The 20,718-nt window shown below is 40.4% G+C and overlaps 1 protein-coding gene across 7 annotated transcripts in view; it reads left to right on the forward strand.

Annotated features, from left to right (window-relative positions):
* IL1RAPL2 (interleukin 1 receptor accessory protein like 2) overlaps positions 1-20,718 on the forward strand; it is a 362,583-nt gene that overhangs the window by 209,984 nt on the left and 131,881 nt on the right. The window lies entirely within an intron of this gene.

Genomic DNA, 20,718 nt, shown 5'->3' on the forward strand with positions numbered 1-20,718 from the left:
CCAAAGTATTGATTTGACCTACCTGACTCTAGAGCTGGGATCTGAATGGAGGTATATTGAATGAAGACACAATACCTTTTTGTGGAGAGTTGCTACCCTAAGTAGCCTGCTGGTTTTCAACCAGAATGTGAACTAAGTTTGACAGAGTAAAAATGAGATGCATTTAACTCAATTTTTCATGATGGATACTCTGTGCTCTCCCTCTCATCATGACCTTGCTAGAAGTCATGTGTTCTCTTTGTTATTAAAACACTGTGGTGTCTTTATACTCCACAATTTAAGGAATTTGTCCTAAACTAAATACAGTATTTATTACAGTTATTTCTCTTATTAAAAAGTTTATTATTTAAAATGTAAATATGAAATATAAGTGTTATCCTTTTTGAAAGATGCTTAAGAAGCAGACTTTTTCCCTTTTAATTTGGTGCGAACTCGTGTTGCATTAAATTTTGTTTAGTTTATAAAAGCACATATGTTTGTTAACACCTTTTCCAGATGAAAATGTTTGGGAGACATATCTGATATTATGTGTTTGCTAGTTGGATGTCTCTAGATATCTGAAAGAGGCTAGTAAGTTTATGTAAAAGAAAACCTGAAAAGGTGGATAACTACAATGTACTAGAACTAAACTATAAATGTAATAGAACCATGTCAGCGTATTATTTCACAGCTTGGTTGAGTAAGTTTGTTTCTCCTATTTTGGTTCAGTTTGTGAATTTCACATGTGTGCAGGTTTAGATCTTTGAGAGGGAAAGGTAAAAGAAAACTTTTTGGATTGCTTGTGTTGTGTGGGGCTTGTGTCCAAGCCAGGTGGGGAGGTGCTGAGGTCAGATCACAGGCTGGCAGCAGGTACATGACGTCCTCAGGGACTTGGTTGAATAAATGTTGTGGCCCTTCATGGACTCACCCCAGTATGTCCAGATCTTTCTTGTAATGGAATTGGTGTTGCACTGGGCCCCATTTTTCATGAAAATGAGTTCTCATCAAAATACTGTACCAGAAGAAGCTAGAGGGAAAACCAGAGCTCTGACTTCAGAACCTGGTGGTCTTTAAAATCACTGTTAGCAAATACTGCTGAAGGCTGGGATAGAATTGTCTCTGCTAGACTGCAACACAGATGTGGAGAAAAGGATCTTGCCTGCTGCTTTCTTGTGAAGGAGCTTTGTAATGCTGTTTCTATTATTGGTATTTATTACCATGCCTGAACTGACATTTATTGACAAGTGTCTGAGTTCCTCTAACATACAGATTTTGAACAGAAATACTCTGTTGGACACTACTAGCAGCCATGGCAGCCTGAAATTTTTATTGAAGAGTTATTCTGAAAGTGAAATGGGTAACTCCATGTCTCCCTTGAGAGGAGAGATGCATTGCCATGGAGAGAGAGGAAGCTGGCTTAGATTCCCTGTCCATGTCTTTTAGGCATTTGCTAAAGTACACAGTACAAAGTACACCAGTTAGGTGGATGAAATTATTTATCTCTTGATTGTAAGACAAGGATCTTTTCTTCTTTGAAGTCACATCAAATATGGTACATGAGGTTTTTAGTCCTTTGTGAAGATTCTGGTAGTTATGTAAGTAGCAATATGAAATATTTGCTATTCATAGCTAAATGCAGAATGGGCATCTCAACAGTAAAACTTGAAACCAGAACAAATGCAATGCTGTCATAACAGAAGTTACATCAAAAGCTTTAGGAAAATTTCAAGGTGCAGGAGCCAGATGCAGCATTTTAACTTGCTGTTGGTGAAACTAATCAGAATAGTTAATGAGTTCCCAGACAAATGCAAGAGTTTTGCTGAAGATGTGATCCCTCAAGCCAGCCTGATCAAAGTTAGCAGCAGACAAGAGAGCAGTTGTGGGCCTGTTTGGTATTTTTATCAGTGTTGCCTAGGAATTTATTTCAAGTAGAGGCTTTCAAAGGGGGACACAACCCTGCTCTCATTATTTAGTTATCCAGCAAAGTCCAGTGATGTCATTAGGGCTATTAGAAGGTGCTGACTTAACTTCCTGTGCCAAAGTGTCAGCACAGTTGTCTTAGTGACTGTTCCTGTGGCAGGGAGCTGCAAGGATAGCATGTGCTTTCCTTGGATCCTGTCTGGCCTTCTGGCCTTTGCAGACCCAAATGGAAGATGTCTGTGGGCCAGTTAGAGGTAGGAGGGGAGTTCCTTCCTCCCTTTCTTCTGTGACTAGGTCATGATATGAGCAACTGTGAGATAATGTGTAAGCAAGAAATCTCAGGAGTCTTAGCTGGAAACTGAAAGCTATCAGGGTGTGATGCCTGGCCAGGGGAAGACAGACAGAGGGACCTGAGTGGTGTTGGTAGGTGAGCAGAGCAGAAAGCAAACAGGCCAGATGGCATTTGCAGGAAGGGGCAGCTGGACACAGGGCTGGCAGTGTCATCGAGTGCCTGCACTGGGTGATGAACAGCTCAGAGTGCTTCAGTTGATAAAAGGCTTCAGATAAAAGCTCTTCAGGGTTTTAAGGGAAAGGCTTGCAGCCTAGAATATATTTGAAAAAATATTTTGACATGAAGTATTTATAGGGACAAAATCCTGAGCTTCAATACAGCACTAATGAGCAGTGCCTAAATCTTGGTGTTTGGGTGCATTTAACAATAATAGATTGTCAACAAACCAGCTTTTTCATCACCAGTTCTTCATGGATTTGTTATACCATGCAGACAGATGTGAAACGAGTCTTGTCAGCCTTTTTTGCTGAAGAAACATGACAACAGTGTTATCTCTTAGCAAATAGCACATAACCCTTCAGTCAATGTAAAAAAAATATATTGACACTATTCCACTTTGCTTTTTGGTAGCTTTGGTGTGACAAAAAAAGTGAGATTAGAAACTGTGATCTAGGATTCTAAAGCATAAAAAACTCATTTTTTAATTAGATACTACATTAGAGTGCACCCATTTAGAAAAAAGCTGAATGCACTGATATAAAGTTACAGATAATCTACATTATTAGAATTTATTAAAATTGCAGTTACAGTTATTCAGGAATATCAGCAATCAGAAGCATGTTAATGAGTGCCAGTGTTATACTATTCAGATTAAAAGAAAAAAACCCCAAACATAGAAAGTAATGTTGGCTTTGAAAGGCAATTTATGCATCTTCCTGTTTTCCCCAGCCATACCAACAAGTTTGCTCCATCTTTATGCACAGCAGTGTTTCAATAGCTTTGAGAGTGAAAGGGTGCCATTGTGAAAAAACACCTGCTGTGTTTACTGCTCCTTCAGCACACTTTGTGCTTGGAACACTGTGCTCTGTAAGGGCACAGGCTGAGAAGAAGATGCAAGGAGACATATCTTGGATGTTTGGGAAAGGAGGATGCCTCTGAGAAGGGAGCAAGACCTGCTCTCATGGCGTGGCCCAGGTGCCCTGGCAGATGAGGCTGTTTTGGAGGATGCATTTCTTCAGGGACAGCTGTGCCAATGGGAGAGGTTGCCTTGTTCTTTCTGCTGCCTGTGGAAAGAGGTGATTTGTGAGCTTGTACTGGTGAATTATTTTCCAGTATGACAGCAGAAGGTGTCCATCTGACCAACTTCATAAACTGCAGGAGCTCTGTCCTCCAAGTTTCCTTCATCTCTACTCTGGCATATTCTTCACAGGCTGCTAAAATGCCTGGCTGTTCCTAAAAGTCATTTATGCAGCAATATTTGTTTTGACCATCGTAAATGACAAATTATTCCACATGGCTACTTGGGTTGAATGATTCTGCCCAAATTCACTCTTTGATCATAGTTTTTCAATTAAATTCTTTCAAGTCTCATTACATCTCTCACTTTTCAAATTATACCTGCTGCTGTTGCTAGATTTTGTTTGTGGGTTTGGGACTCCTTTATTAGCAAAAGTAGTTGATGGTGATTTGCTATTGTTAAACCAAGGGGGTGAATTGGATTTATAAGGGAAAACAATTAATTGGACTTTCCAGCAGCTCTAGTGCCATACAAAGAGAAGCTACCACAGGAGAAGGGGGATGTGAGCTAAAAGTATGTCCAACATTTGGCAGTGGTTTCTTTTCTGCCCATTTTTAATCCTCTGTGAACTGGATATGCTGCTTTACATTATTAGAAGTCGAGGCTAGTGACACATTGGCAGCATGTACTGGGTGCTGATCAGAATCAAATTTATACCTGCAGTAATCCCAAGTGCACTCTAGGCCTTATCAGTTTATGGTGGATAAAGTATTGTCACCAAAGTCATACAAATGATGTGTTGACTGACAACATTTTTGGCTGCTGACAGTTTCCAGAACCACAGCACAAACTATTAAGATAAATTAGAAGCATATTTAAACTGAGCTGAAACATGGAAGCCCTTCCAAGTTCTCTGGAATTGAGACTGTTATAAGGGATTTACTTTTATGGTGTCAAATATTAGTTGGTGCTTGCTTAAAAATCTGAAAACGTGTAATTGTGGTTCTCTCCCAAAGGCATTGTATTTTGGCATAAACAGTTTAGTAATCTGCAATGAATTTATGAAATGGTTCAGTGCTGCTTAAGTAGTTATTTATCCAACAATCCAGTTTAGCTTTGAAAGGTCACTGAGCTCTGAATATGATTTGTAGATGTAAATAAAAGCAGGGCCAGCACAAGACTGAGGTTAAAAAAGCAGGTGGCTGAGGAGCAGAAGCTGAACTGAGCATCCCCAGCAGTTTTGTGCTGTGCCAGGTGCTGTGCTTGGGACATGCCTGAGCTCTGCTGTGCAGGGGTTCCTCAGTCAGCTGTGGAGGAGCTTCTCCAGCATAGCCAGTTAACATGTCTGTGTGCTTTTGGTACCCAGACTAGCTCTGACATCTCTGCCTGGCATTGCACTCTGCAGAGAAAGCAGAGCCTCTGGATCCTGGAGGCTGGACATGCTCTCACTCTCCCATTGTTGCTTTATTTTCTGAGCTCCAGAGCCTTTTCTTTGAAGATGGGATGAAATAACTATTATTAGCACCATTTTATTATCAAATAAAGGAGTAACATCAATTAGAGAGCTGTGTGAAAATAACAATAATTTCCATGTAATTATAACATCAAAGGTCATATTGAAACATTTTGTATTTCTGATTTTGTTATGTCAAATTACTTCTTTGTTGTTTGACTTGTGGCTGTACTATTTTTAATAACAAATTACATTACGTTACATAGATTACATAGCTACTAATGTATATTAGTGAAGTTCTTCAGCATTTCTGGGCTGAGGTGTTTTGAATGTTTCTATTATTTTTTTTTAATTGATGTTTTGCAGGAAATTTCTTGTGAAATACAAAAATTTTCCCCAAATGCAAGTTCTCAAGATCTCACCTAATCCCTGGGATCTGGGAGTTGCTTGAATTGCAGTGGTGTTTTATTGTTGATTTTGGCCAGCAGCTCTGATGAGAGCTGTTAGCTCCCCTCTCCCTTATTTGTTTGCATTTTCAAGCATGGGTCAGAGAGTCTGTTGTCTCAAATAAAGCAGAAAACATTTCAAGGAAAGCCTAAAGCAGCCTGTGAATTTTCCTGCTGAAGCAGCCTGAAAAGCACTCCAAGGTACAACACGGTGACGTGCGATGGTGCTGCCTGGTCTGCCCTGCAGGGTTTGCTCCTCCTCACTTCTTGCATGGCCAGTGCTGGAGGGTATGGGAAGTGTTTGCTGCACTTGGAGCTGTCTCCCTCTTCCTGGAAGCAGATGCTCCTTCTTGAGAGCTCTATTTGTTTAGCTCTACATCTCCAAAAGAAGAATTTCCCCTGTTTAGTGTTCACCAGAATTCTAAAGTGGTATTGAAGCTGTCAGCAGCTGCAGGACCCAGGGACATGCTTTTTATTCTTCCCCTCCTCTCCTGGCTTGGCAGGTTTAGCCTTTCTGTGCCTGCTGTGGACAACATTCAGCTCACTCCCAGTGCTTGGCAGTGCCCTCCACTTCTGACATATGGCCTGGGATGTCTGTCCCCTCTTGTAACCCATGCCAGTGTTCCAACCAGAGCTCCCTTTTGGCAGGAAATGTGCTGTTTCCAGCTGTAGGCTCAACTCCTGCTCCCCTGTAACTTCATGGGGAGCTGCTGGAGTACAGGCAGGGAACACTGGAATATTGGCACTTTCTACTTTAGAACTCATTTCTGTTCTTAACAAGTGATTTTATCTGTAGGTTACTTTGTAATACAGACAGCAAATCCCTGCGCAGAAAGCTCCCGGAGCAAGGGGGAGATGGAAGTTTGCACCCCATTTCCTTGGCTGATGGGAGATTGGATCTCCTTGGCCTGGGAGAATGCAGGGAGAAGGGGGCTCACACTGTGGCTCTCCTGGCACTTGCCATGGTGGCTTTAGTTGTCACTGCCCAAACAGTGTCACAAAGATGCAATGATTAACTAACCAGGTGTGCTGAGCTCAATATAAAGTGTGCATTTTCAGATTTTCCTCAAATGTAACATAAGCACTGAGGGGCCATAAAAAGTGGTAAGATTTCCTGTTTCTTTTTTGGTTCATGGTGTTAGTACATTCATTGACTAATGGTCTGCATTTATAGTGGTAGATGCAGCAAGGCCTTCTTTCCTCCTGGAAAACACCCTTTAACTTTTTTCATAATAGAACTTTTACCAATATTTGAATCCAAAAGAGAATAAATGAAAAGAATCTGGGAAGATATTTAAAAAGCAAAAGGCAAAGAGAAAAGCAGCTTGCTTGTGACTGCAGTTCTAACAACTGTGAAAATTAGATATTTGTTAATTTGGAAATGAAATCTTAAAGTGAACAAGTTAAATCTGCAGAAGTTTTTTACTTCTGGGAGGAATACTGCAGATGGTTTGGGAACAGAAAATCCTTCCTGTTCACTTCTAATATTGACATGTTAAAATAAATAACATATTCATCATATCTCAAGTGACATTTACTTGCTCATATAAATTACATATTTCCTTAGCAAGACTTCATCTCCCTCTTTGCAATATCTTGACAGTCAGGGAATCACTTTTTCATTAAATGCAAGGGACAGCAAAAAGCCTACCCAAATTAAGTTTTTACTGAGAGTCCCAAGCTTTCAAAGATTTGTGGTAGGAGGTACTGTTCTTAGCATTTCCTCTGCTGCACTTTGTTATAAATGATGCATTGCATCTTCTAGTATTTTTATTTTCTAAAGGAAACCTTCCTTCTTCTGTGAGAGAAAGCAAGGCAGAAATGGGTTAAGTGCTGACAAATACAGTACTTAAAGACCAGGAAATGAATTTCACAGCTGGGTTCTCAAACCATTGCCAAAATAACTATCTATTTAAAGCTACGTATAGGAAGTGTCAACAATTAGAGTTTTCTTTTGACGTGTTTTATGTGATTTGTATTAATTTCTACCAAGGTCTTTGTTTTGTAAATATTAACTTTCTGTAATATAGTAAAGTATTTATCTTAAAACTTTAATTCTGATTTATTACATGTCTGGCATCCTGTTAACTCCTGTAGACAGCTAAGCATTTTTCTGTGGTCAAAGCAGACTTAATTGCCACTGATTTCTCTAGTGAATTAAGTTTTTCTGTCTACCTCAGGCAAAGCCCAGTATGATCCAGCAAGAGAAATGTGCCCATTTGCTTTTGACTCCATTCGGAAAATGGAGCAATTTCCCTGCCTTTTTTAGAGCACTTCTTGTTCAGCCATGCAAAAACCCTGCTATAAATCTGCAGCAACTTCTGTATCTACAAGGAGTCAACAGCAAAATTCAGTCCAGAGTGTGGTACCAGTACAATGAGGGTACCCATTCACTGGAAGAAGTGCCAGTCCTGTTCCATCTTTTAATATCTCTTTTTCACCTGACACCCAGCAAGGTCCTGATAAATTGGACCAACTCTTCTGCTTTCAGGAGCACCTCATCAGAGTCTGTAAGCTGAGGATCTGAGCAGTGTCTGAGGAGTGCATGTGCCCATTTGTGGTTGCTGTGCGAACTGTGTCACTGTTGAAGTGATAACAAAATATATCCACAAGGATAAAAGCTCCTTTGTTTGCTGATCCATACTGATGACTTTTCCATTCACCAGAGTGACCTGTTAATACAGGGCTCATGAAAAATAGTTTGGAAGGTAAACATTACCTCCATATCTCCTGGAGAAACTGCAAGTTCTAAGGGCAGTGAGAAATGTAGCAATATGCTGCAGTCTATGAATTATATATAATGTCAGTACTCTTGGCGCTTTACTTACAGCTCCACAGCCCTGCCTTCCTGGCTCATGAACATGCAAAGTAATTAGAATGGCAAATAGCATTAGTTTTTATTGACCTATGTTGCCCCCTAGTTCTCTGTCATGTTCTTGAACATCATGGTTTTTTCCTTCCAGCTTAAATCAGCATTTTGCAGTTTGTGGCATTGATTATTTGGTATTGTCTAATTTATTGATGTGGCCAGCCAAGGCTTCCACACATGTTATGGGCTGCTCATTTCTCCAATGATCTGTCTTTGTGCACAGCTACTGTAGCTCACTGAATCACTGACTATATGCTGTAAATGTCAGATATGAGCTCCCACTTTAAAAACTGCTGTTCATTCTGTGAGCTGCTGAGCCACATTCTCTAAGTGCATTGTGCTTTCTGTAGTGGAGGTGTCTTGGTATAAATGATAGGATTGTTAGAGTTTTGCCCTCAACAGCGAGGTAAAGCACACACACTTAAAGAAACTTGAATGTTTTCATTTTCTGTATTAGAGGAGGCTTCCTTCCTCATGAAAGTGTAGGCTGGATGCTCTCTCTTCTTTATTAATAATAGATAGGCAGATAGATGCACAGACATGAAATAACACTGCCCCTGAAACCATTTTGCTAATGGTAAAATAGATACACATGAGTGAGCAGATTGCCTTGTCCACTGAAAATGCAGCTTTCCCTCCCAGAGAAACTGCAAATCTTGCCTAATGTTTTGTCTCATAAGAAAAGCTTGAGAAGAGGAAGCAATGAGTGTCTTGTTCCTTTGAAATGACTGGAGAAATTTTAATAGGCGAATAGTGCTGCTTTAACTCGAGCTGGAGATCAGGATTATATTTTCACAGCACAATGTTGATGCCTTTCAAAACTGGTTTGTGCTGCCTGGCACTTGTAGCTGTGTATCTGAGATGAAAAGTTCTGCTGTGGAAGGAATAGTGCTCACTACTGAATTGTCAGCACTATTTCTTGCTGCAGTGACGTGATTCTCAAAGGTGCCTTATTCAAGTGCTGGTTTGGCCTGACCTGTTTAGCTTATGAGATCTGACAGTAGTAGTATTGCTTCAGGCTCTGATGTTGCTCTTATGAAGTTCACCAGAAGACTGGAGCTAATAACTTACTGATGTTTGCTCTGTGCATTGCAATTTTTAAGTTGAAAGGACATGCAAAAATATGCTGTGTGTGTTAAGTAGCTTGTTTGTCTTTGACATCATGGAGCAGCATGGAAAATATGTTCTTCATTTTCATCAGCACCAACCAAGCTAGTTTTTGTCTTCGATAGCATTGATTGACCTTTTGTAAGCAAGAGAAAAATAAGCATTCAACTGGATCTGTATTTAGGTGTTTATTACTCCAGTGTGTTTCAAAGGGCTAGGTAGCTACTCTGTTACATTAGACATGTACTGACTTATTTACTGTGTGTGTTGAGTGGTTTTTGCAATGCAAGCATGTTTCAGTAAATAAAATCAATTTGCAGCCAATGGGAATGCAACAGTAAGTGATTTAACTTTTCATCTTTTTTTGGCTTAAAATGAAAAGCTCTCCAAGGTATTTTTTATGACAAGCCCTGTGGGCTGAAGTACTCTGAGAAAGTGCAGGAAGTATAAAGTGCAGAACTGCAGACCAAAATGATTTAACAGTAAAATTAATAAACAATATAGTAATAAATTTCTAAGGCAGCTTTGGGTTCTTATCCTCTGTTTTTTTCTGGCACAGCTCAGCAACGGACCTGAAGGCCTGTTGCTCCTCAGAAAGGGCAGTGTGGTCTGTGTGGTCTCTGATTTTATTTTGTCTTGGCTGGTGCTGGTTCTCCTGTGTGGGTACCTGTCTGCCAGGAATTGGTCTGAGATAATTTCATAATCGATTGAGATGATAAAAGGGCTTTGGTTATATTGAAGGAAGCTAGAGCCAAGCACCAGATGGCTTTTTATCTTTATACACTGCATATTGCATTAGCAATCCAGTTGTGAAGAGCTGAGCTGCCCATCCTGGCCAGGAGTGGTTATAGTTTCTGGCAGGGAAGGAACCAATTTGCCATAAGCTGTGTATGCCCTCATAGCTTCTCTGGAATACACTACCATGTGGCTTTTTCTTCCTTAATGTGAGAGGAGATGCACCTGGAAGAAGATCCTGCCAGGGCTGTGCCAGCTCTGTAACCTCTAGGTGGCCATAGCAACTGTATTTAGTCAAATGTTTTTGAGGAGAGTATTATCTAAGTATTGGTACACATGACTGTGCAGTAAAGCAATCTGGTTTAGAGATGCCATTTGTACTTTCTTGGGTTGCAGAAATAGAGGCAACTTAATTTGTAAATGAAATAAGAGGGGTGTGCAGAGGATCCTTCAGCATGGTGTGGATGCCAGTTTGAGAGGGGCAGACCTCAGAAACAGAGAGAAGGATTGATGGGGTGAGAAGGATTAGATGGGGAGAGAGGAAGACCTTTGTAACTTGGTTTTCAGACATAAAAGTCTGTCTGAAACTGGTGGCAAACCTAAACAAAGTATCAGGCTGATGAAGAAATGTGATTTTTCAGAAAAAGATATGAGTTTTGTCAGAGAGGAATGTTAGCATTTACCCCCTTAAGAATTTTTTTTTCCTTCATAGTAAGAATTCCATTCTGGGAAAAACTGCAGCTTTTCTGTGTTGCTCTCCAGAGGGAGAGAATTCACTGCTTTTCTAGCTAAAAGACTTTTTCTATCATTTGACAAAGAAGCTGCCCTAAAGCTTTGGGCAGTGCAGCACTCAGAGGAAATACTGTGATCACAGACTACTCTGGGAAGAGAAGATGGTGACGAGGTCAGTCTGGAAATGTGGAGTCCTCAGGGGTTGGAATTGTGGTTCCTACACCTCCTAGCAGTGACAAAGCCTGTTAAGTTCTCACCTTTAACAGGTTTCATACATCTCACACAAAGAAATGTTTCATTGTTTACTCATGTACTGAAGTTAATTCACTTGGGACTGTTTGTCTTAAACAAACTTATCCATGAGAAATTTCTCTTCCATGTTAGTGGCTTCCTATACAGGATTGTTCAAGTCCTGTAGATCATGGCCATGTGACAGAAGCAGTATGCTAAAGCATGGAAATACTTCCAACAATTCCCTCAAGGGAAATTATCAATGCCTTCATTTCAGAAAAACAGAGTCATGGAAACCAAGCACACCTGTAATGCACATGTTGAATCATTCTATTTGTGGGGAAAATGCCTCAAAAGTTATTTTTAATGTCTGCTTTTTCTCCACCTTCCAAAAATGAATAATTCTGTTCCCCACTATCCACTGTTCTGGCATTGCATTGAGAATTGTGCATTGCATAAGCAAATACTGAGGTTTATTTCAGCTGGAGCTCATGATGTGGGGGAGAGGTTAATGGGACACATCATACTCTGAAGATAAGGAGTGTGAATTATATATATTAGTTTAATGTAGAAGATATGGACTGGAAAGAAAGTTGGTTCCTTTCCATTAAGTTGTGGGAGGGTCAGAGAAACAGCTTTGAGCACCTCCAAAGCCTCTGGCTATCTGCCACCACATCTATATTCCCTGTCAGCCCAGACCTCATTTTAATATTTAAAATGGTACTTGCTTTCTTTTTCTAGCCCTCAAAAGGGCTTTAATTCTTTCCCTCGTTCTGTCAGTGCTCAAGCTGCTACAGCTGTTGCTGTCACATTTAATAAGGACTTTGCAGAGTTTAAATATTGTGTTGTGTTTGCTTCAGTGCAAGAGGAGGGCTTTGTTGTTAAGTTCAGGTGCTTCTCACTGACACAGCTGCTGACATGGGGTGTCAACTGAAGGTGACAGGAACATCTCACTTGCCCTGGTACTCATGAGAAGCTCCCTGTGGTGCCTGACACCACAAAGCTGCCATGGATGGAGGGGCTGCAGACAGACCCCATCCAGCCTGGAGCCCTTCTGATTTTTCCCAGGACTGTGGTATTTGAAAACGTATGTCTTTCAAATAAGAACATAAAAGTGACCACACTGCAGTTCCTGACCTGTAGCTGCACCATTTCACTGACTTTGTGGTTGCATATTTCTCATTTGAAAATCACCAGTGGTCCTGTGGTCCTTTTTAGGCAGTAAACAGGTAACATTCCCTTGCTCAGTTGTAGACAAGGTAGGAAACAAGGCAGCAATGTGGACAGGAGCTTGACATTTTGAAATGTCAAAAGGAGGAGGAAGTGAGACTAAAACTTGATGTCCTCATGCCTACAGAAATTTAGCTGCTTATTGAAATATTCTTCCAGCCTTGAGCTTTGTATGTGTCAATCCAGTTGAATATAATTGGGGCTGTTTACTGTGACAGACAGTCAAAATTCAAGAATAAATTGGAAGTAAGCACTCAGCCCCCAGTCTGCAGTGTCCCTGTGTATATCTCTCCCTATTCTCTTTCCCCCCCAAATCCTCCATCTCTCTGCACAACCAGGCTAGATATTTACATTCATTCTCAATGTTAAACTATATTAAAAAAGCACATTTCCTTCCTGAAGCTATTCATCTTCTCTCTGGACCTTTGATGACATCCTCTTCCTTTGATTCTCATGTTTTCAGTGTGACAGAGAGTGATTTTATTTTTTTCCCCATAACACTACAAAAAAAACCAACCTCTCTTGTTAGTATTTCTTTTGAAGTATCCAAGGTGAAAAGAGCTGAACTGTGGGATAGAAAAGTATTGCTAAAACATGACATTTAAAAAAATTGATAATAAAGTCTAGGTTAAAAAGGAAGTGACTGTGCAATGCCTATATTTTCATCTAAACATTTCAGGTTGTTCTTTTGTTTAAATTTTCTGGGTGATGAAGGAAAATAGATAAGTGCTCATTTTGGTAAAAATACTACATTTCAAGAATATTATCAGTTATATTTGGATACCTCATGGCATGTTTCTGTCCATTAAATAGGATTGATTTTGGTTTAGTGTGCTTTTACTGCTCTGATTCTGCCTTAATTCACAGACATTTGCATTTCTCTGCTTTCCCTGTTGGTGACATGCTTGGTGAGTAACAGCTTGCTGGGTTCACATTATGAAAATAAGAATAGGAAATGAAACTGCAGATCCTTATCTTCAAGTAAAGACGCCTAAATTAGAGGAAATCTTTCTGTTGTCCTTGTGTTTACTAAGTGTAAGGGTGTAGTCAAATCCCAGAGGCTGACATGAGAAACAGCTGCAAGTGTGGAAAGTGGCAGTTTAAATTCCCAAATCCATGACATACCATGCCTGTTAACCCAGAAAAAAGTGACGTTAAACCCAGAGATTTTTCCCATCTTTGAGGTTCTCTGTCCTAATGCCTGCTTGAATGTCTGGCTGAGAATTTAGAACCAGGCTGTGCTGTATCATCATGGAGAAAGAAAAAGAGAACCTCAAGAATGGGTGCAATCTGTGACCCAGCACCAAAAATCCAAATCAGTCTAAATCAGTCCAAAGACCTGGTAGAGATATGGAAGGAGGCAGCAAAAACAGGTGCCTAAAAGAATCCAGAGCCTCAACCAGCTCAGATCAGCAGTAGAAATTCAGGAGACAGTGCTGTTTTGAACTGGCCTTTATGTTGAATTCTCAGTTGGTTATTATGGTGGTGGGTTAAAAAAGTTGCTCCTGTTGATTTAGATTCACTTGTCATGTGTCATGTGTGCCAAGAACCTTGCCACCGGAGAGGGCATTGCAAGATAACACAAGTAACAGCAAGAGCAGTTCTTCTCCTCTCATCTGAAGCTCTGGTGTGCCAATAAATATTTAAAATCATTATTTAAAGGGTTTATCATAAACCCTTTTATAGCAGAAGCAATGTTGAGGCATTAAATGCTCTTTTCCTTTTAGCAAGGATGGGGGGAGATGGAGTCACTGGAGAGCAAGTGGCTGCAATTTCGTGTGTGAAGCTCATTTGTCAATGTAACAAATGTGGTGCTGCAGTGATGGGGTTGTTGTCCTGGGTGCTGTACATCACTCCTGGAGGCGAGATGCACATGTAATATAAAGCAGTGGAGGAATGGAGCTCTGTTCCATCTCTGTCAGAGCGTGTGATGACTGTCCCAAGGGACAGGATAGATGCCACCACACTCTCGTGGTGCTGTGTCCTTGCAGCACAGTCTGCTGGGCTGGCTGGCACAGCTCCCCTGTCCCAGCAGCCTTGGTTTTGAGTTTCTGATCTTCAAAAGAGAAAAAGAGCATCTAAACAGATCTTTTCCTTGCAACAAAAATGGCAACAGCAAAATCAACTCTGGTCTCTGTTCACGCCTGGGAAATTTCAGCCTGAAAGGGAGAGATTTGTAAGTCACTCACTTGTCATGAAAGGGGCAATGAATAGCATATGTGTAAGTACAGCTGTAACTATTGTAACAAGGGCTAACGTCTGCCAAAAAGACCTCAAAGTGACAAAACATAACGTGAGAAGTGTAGGTGATAGGGAAGTAACCGGGTGAGGAAATAGTGCAGGGCTTACAAGAAATTCGTTGCAGCATGGAACTGAAACGAGAGTATTTGCCAGCGTCCTGAGTGAAGGGGATTGTGCTCCAGACAGTCAGCATCAGGAGGAAAATCCAGGATGCAAAAGCAAATGCATGAATCTGGTTTCATCTGGGGCAGTCCCTTTGACCTGTAACAGGTGGATGGAAGTGCCACTCCTGACTGGAGGGGCAAACATCTGAAATGCACAGTGTGGCTTCTGTCGGTGTCAGTCAGAGGAACCTGCGTCACCCTCAGAGGGTTTCCAGCAGAGCGCAGGTGAGTGTTGGCTCTGTGGCAGGCACAGGTGCCAGGGCTGGAGAAGAGCTGTTCAAACTCTGCTCAAACTCTTTAGCATAGGCTAAAGACTAAGTAAAGTAAGAGTTGAGGTGAGCTGGCAAGAAAAACCTTCCATTTTCATGGAAGAGAGTGGATTTTTGGTGTGTGTTAAATTCCCTTTGCCAGGGAGAGTAAGCTTTTCAAGCCATTCTTTGTCCCCAGCTAAAGAGAAACATATGCAGTTCCAGCTGTGGAAATTATCATGCAGTAAACAAGTCTCAAATGACTTTGCTACTTCATTTTGTAGTTATAATTTTGGAAGGATATCACAGCAAAGGCCTTCATCCAGGGCTAAATTCAAATCAAGTTCTAAGTTTTGAAATTGAAGTCTGTTGTGAAATCCCCAACCATTTAAAAATAAATGCCCCTGGAGAATTTAGCAGAAAAATAAAAAATGAAAATTTTATGTTAAGCAGTTTGTTCAAAAGATAACAAAGAGTAGAGATGAAACAGTTGTTTCTTAACTACAAAACATTCTATTCACTTAGGTTTTGGATTATCTTCTCTGCAGAAAGATGTGAAGACACTAAAATAAAAGCAGAGGTAGGAATGCCATTATACCAGGAGCAGGCATGCACATCCATCTTGCTGTGTATTGTTAAAATGATACCACGTATGTGAGCTTACTCAGAGCTCCTCATTCTCTCCTTGTGTAGACAAATGCTTTGGATCTGCTTGAATTTTCCAGTGTCAACTCTGACTCTGAAGTTCCCTACTCAAGAATGTCAGGAAGTACTCATGGGCTTTAATTGATTTCTGTGGGACCAAGTTAAAGCATGAACCTATTGCCCATCCCTCGAGAATTCAGCAAAACATGAGTGTTTTATTCTGCTGGAATGGAGAAGATTTAAGCACAATGCTTAAGGGCAATCTCAAGACTTGGGCAGAGGAGAAATGGAGTTTCAGAGAAGGGTACATGTGAAAACCTGTGCAGGTTTCTGTCTCCCAGGGCAGTCTGTGGTCACTTCCAGCAGCACATGTCAGAGCACAGCTTTTCCAGCTGTCACAGCACCCCAGCTACAACTGTTGTTGTAAAACATCCAGTCCTTTTCCCTAATGCCCTCTAATCCCAAACACTTGAAAATATACAGGAAACTTATGCTGAATCAATACCTTATGAATAAGGAAGCTTTTCTTACAGAGCTCTTGACAGACATGAGTGTTTGGCTCTTTTGTTGAACAAAGTGTACTTGTGCAGCAGCTTCATCTCTAAATGGCATTTTTAGCTGCAGCTACTAGAAACATAAATGGCAAAACCCCATGCTCTGTTGTGAAGACCATTTTGAAAATAAAACTTGTCTTGTGCTCGTGCACCAAGTAATAGTGGTAATAAAAAAGCTGTTCAGAAAGTGCTGCTACTTGAATTAGGCCTGTCTTCATCTTGTTAAAATAAATGTATTTATTAAGTATGCATATCTTTATCTCTTATGTAATGAGAAGAACAGAGGCGTATCACAGATCTGCAGTGTCTTTTGTGCTCTACAAATTTGATGCGACAGTCACCAGACAAAAAGTGATTTATTCTGTGTCTTGTAATGGGTGGAATAATTAGCAGTGATGGCATCCATCACTTCTACAACACGCTTATCTCAGAACTTTTCCATTGATTCAAGAGAAAAGCAAGAACAGAACAATAAAAGTCAAGTTATGTACTCGGTTCTTTAAGTTGGTGTGCCTGATTTGGACACCTGATTAATAGGGGTCTGCAGCTTGAACGTGGTGTCACTTAATGTGAACACAGTCTGGCTTCAGTTTGTCAGAAATTAATTCAGCAAGGCTAAGAACAAGAGAAAAATAAGCAGCACAACTGTCCATGGGACATTAAGGCTGTCAAAGGAGTTTCAATTCTTCTCTCTGCACAGACACTTTATTCACTGGGAGCATAAATAGCTAAAGATTTTGGAAAAGTTTCCTGTCATTGAGAAGCATGTGATCTTGTATTTGGAGGATGAGATGGTATCTTAACAAAATGGTACATGAGTAAATCGTTGCTCAGTTCTGGTGTAACCTCTGATTTACATCACCTGTTCACTCCTCCAAAAGTTCAAGTTTTTAAAAGTGAAACTGATTGGGAATCTGACTCTGACTCCATGAATGTCTCTTCCATTATCCTGGCACAGACAGGCATTCAGGGTTATTGTGTTTCTCTCTCCTTTTTTTTTTTTTTTTTTTTTTTTTTTTTTTTTTTTTTTTTTTTTTTTTTTAGCAGCTGGTACAAAGCTGCTTGCCATCGAACTGCATGGAAGTGGCAATCCAGTGCAGTAGTATCCTCTGACAACAATTTAGGAGTGAATGTAATGCTGCATTAGATACAGGGAGTGCACTAGTGTAACCCACAGCTCTGTGCATCTTCCTGCAGCTTTTTGCTTGTTTTCTGCTATCAATAATCTTCTATTAAAAAGTAAAGTTTATTTGCTAGCTTTATTGGTTTTGAAAAATAGGGAAGCAATAGCTAAGTACAAGGCATGGAGAAAATGGCCCTCAGAAAGCAACTGTAGAAATCAAAATCAGTGAGATTAGTCTGTTTTTCTTCATTGAAAGTAAAACTAAACACCACATTACAGGTGTTGGAAATGTCTGGGAAGGATTAGGTACATGGTCCATGAGTAGCCTAAGTGCAGTGTGAAATTTGCTGGCTAATGATAATTTCAAGGTTAAAAGAGGGAATGAGATAATTTTCTGGCTATAAATAAGATTTGTAATTATGCAAAGTAAAGTTTGGATCTCTGGCTTCCTCACCCAAGATTGTTCCTTTAATACTGCTGTCTTCCTCAGCACTGTTTGAGGCTTTGTCATTTGGTGTGAGGTGAAGGAGGGAAAGGGTTGTTTATCATCAGTAAACCACATCAGATCCAGATTTTGAATATTTTCCACAAGTAGATCTCAGATTAAGGATGGGGTAGTTCCACACTTTTTCTCTAGGAAAGTAAAAGCCATTTTCAGTTGTACCTGTGAGAGCTCAGAGGAGGAGCTGGATTTATGTCCAAGGCCCACCACCAGTTCTGTCCAAAGAATGCACTGGGAAGGGAAAGAGGCAATGGTACAGGTGACCTAGAAACCATTACATATTGATATGAACTGAGCCTGAAAAATTACAATACCTGCTTGCAAAGGAGGAAACACAAGGAAAATACTTTGTTCGTTCCTATCAAAATTGTACAATCGCCTGTATGATTTGGGAGTTGTTTCCATTATAATCCAAGCAGAACAAAAATTCCTTTCAATCAAAAATCCTTCTGGCTGCTATAACTCAAGTCACATTCAGATAAAGAAGGAAGAAAATTTTTAGTTCTGTTATCCTTGAAAAACAATGGCCTTTAATTAAAGATTGATATTTTTGTGAAAAACTAAGTGGCTTAATAAAATATCAAACTTTCCTATTGATCATTGAAATTCAAAGCACTCTGAATTCAGGCATTAGTGCAGAAAGAACAGTACTATAAATAAGTACATAATGTCTGTCACTGCTCTGGTGCCATGTTGGTTGTATTCTTAGACCACAGGCTGCTTTCTGTGAATCTGCTGACTACTAAATAATCACGTCTTTTGCTGAGTTCCTGTAGCAGCAGACACATAATCATCTGTTCAAAATAATTATGTAAGATTCCATTTGATCTAAAGAGTCATATAGCTTTTTAGCCTATAATTAGCATACATATTTTCCAGATTTGCTTTTTCAGATAGAAATACGAGCAGTTGTGTATTTTACTACACTTTTCTCTGCTAGAAGTCTACATTCCAAACTCTTCTGAAAGCTGTGAAGGTTTTACAGACTTGGTGCTGGAAAACAGAGCTTAAACCCCAATAATTTCTGTGCAAGAACCAGAAAGGAAGGTAGGATCCCAGTTCAGTAAATGAGTTTGCACTGCACTTACCTGGATTTTCTTTCAGTAACTTAAGAAAAAAAAAAAGAATATGAAAATTCCCTTAGGGTGCAAGTGCCTCTGGTTTTAGTGGACATAACTCTTTGTCTGTTACTGTGGTGCTTCTGGTCAGTGGATTAGGACAGATGGAAGCCAAACTGGCAGAGAACGAGTCGTTGTTCCCCACTAGTGGTTGACCCAGCATGATAAAATTACCTGTGGTTGAAAGTGGCAGCACTGCTTACCATGGCTACTACCTGGCTGCATGGAGATCTGAAGCTGCCAAAAATTAAACCTTCGGGGTTCCAGCTCTGCTGCTCACCCTATTCAACTCATGGCTTTGAACAAGTTATCAAATTTGGAGTGTGTCCTTTCCCCTCCCAGCAAAAGCTTGAGCATACCTACTTTATACACAGAATGTAGGATACCCAGTGAATTCATGCTTCCAGTATTCTGTAGGTAGAAGGACAAAACTCAAAATAATAATTGTTATCTGATGGGGCAGGAACTCTGAATTCTTCCAGTGCTTGGCTTTGGCTAAAAAGTTTTCATGTTTGCATAAGCCATCATGTAATCTCAGAGGGGATTTTAGCTAGGAATAATTCTTATGTAATTGGTAATATGCCTGCAGAACAGCATTCCAGTAGCTTAGGTTGTGCCAGTAAAAACATGGAACCTGGGGAAGAACAGCAGGCCTGTACTGCTGTACAGTGTAGCAGTGTTTGTCCAAACACTTTTAAGAATAGTCATACAAAGTTCAGGTCTACCCTGCAATCAGAAAAGTGTTTATGGATTCAGATATGTTAGATCAGTCACCTGGGGTGTGAGGAGGATTGGTGCAGAATTTCTAGTCCTGGCATGTTTCTGTGGGTTCAGAACTGAATGGTGCCTTGCTGCAAAGCACCTGATGCCAGGGTGCCCCAGCTTCTCAGGCAGTAACACAAAACCCAGGACTGTACACAGTGATAAATAACAGCAAGGAGTCTATTCCTCATGGTGTCTGTGATATTAGCACTCTTGTGAAAAAGCTCTATTCATGTAGTTCCATATTAGCTTTTTTTTTTTTTTTAATAAGGAATAAAAATATCTGGATGAGAACCATATGATTGAACCATATATTCAGAAATTAGCCCCCACCACAGGAGCAAAAATTTGCTAGGGAGGTCTACTGGTGTTAAATCTCTCTGCAGAGTGGCATCATTTTATTAGCAGACTAGATATGATGTTGAAAATTATATCTCTTATAGGCATCCCAGAGGCGTTCATTCAGAAGAGAGTAATGGAGCACGGCTAACCAAAGAGATTTGTCCATTTGGACATGCTGAAGGGCCTTGAGATAAGAAATAATTCTCACATAAGCAGTTCCTGAGTTAAAATATTAATTTATAGGAAATACTTTTAAAAAGGTCTTTTGAGGAGATTTTACAAGGGTCAGGTTTCTCATTTTTGAAAGCTTTAGAGCTTACCTTACCTGGTATGAGTTTATAAATCCAGTCCCAATCATTTGTGTGTTCACGTTCAAACTTTTGAAAGCACAGTAACTTCCTGAGCAAGGAGTATGTTTTGTTTAGGACATAGCCATGCTGTGTTGCTGGGATTAGTTCAGGGAGCTCATTATTCTGGTAGTTTCAGTGCCAAACCTTTGCCCTGATGGCTCGTTTGCCTTCCCTGAATGGTGCAGTGGGGAGGGATGGATCACTGCACAGTCCTGCCTGCTTTGCCCTCCCTGAGCAACTGGGGGGGAGGCAAGTTTCTGACAGACTGAGTTGTTTTTAAAATTACTTAGAGACATGGGAAATACAAAACCAATGCAGCAACAATCCCACTTTTCTCTTTGGAGGAGCTCGATTTCCCTGGTACTCTACATCCCACTCCACCCATGGTCTCTCTAAGGGCTGTTCTTCCTCTGACAGGGGACAGTTTGTGACTCCCAT

Source organism: Catharus ustulatus, chromosome 14 (assembly GCF_009819885.2).
Source record: "Catharus ustulatus isolate bCatUst1 chromosome 14, bCatUst1.pri.v2, whole genome shotgun sequence".
Classification (NCBI taxonomy): domain Eukaryota; kingdom Metazoa; phylum Chordata; class Aves; order Passeriformes; family Turdidae; genus Catharus; species Catharus ustulatus.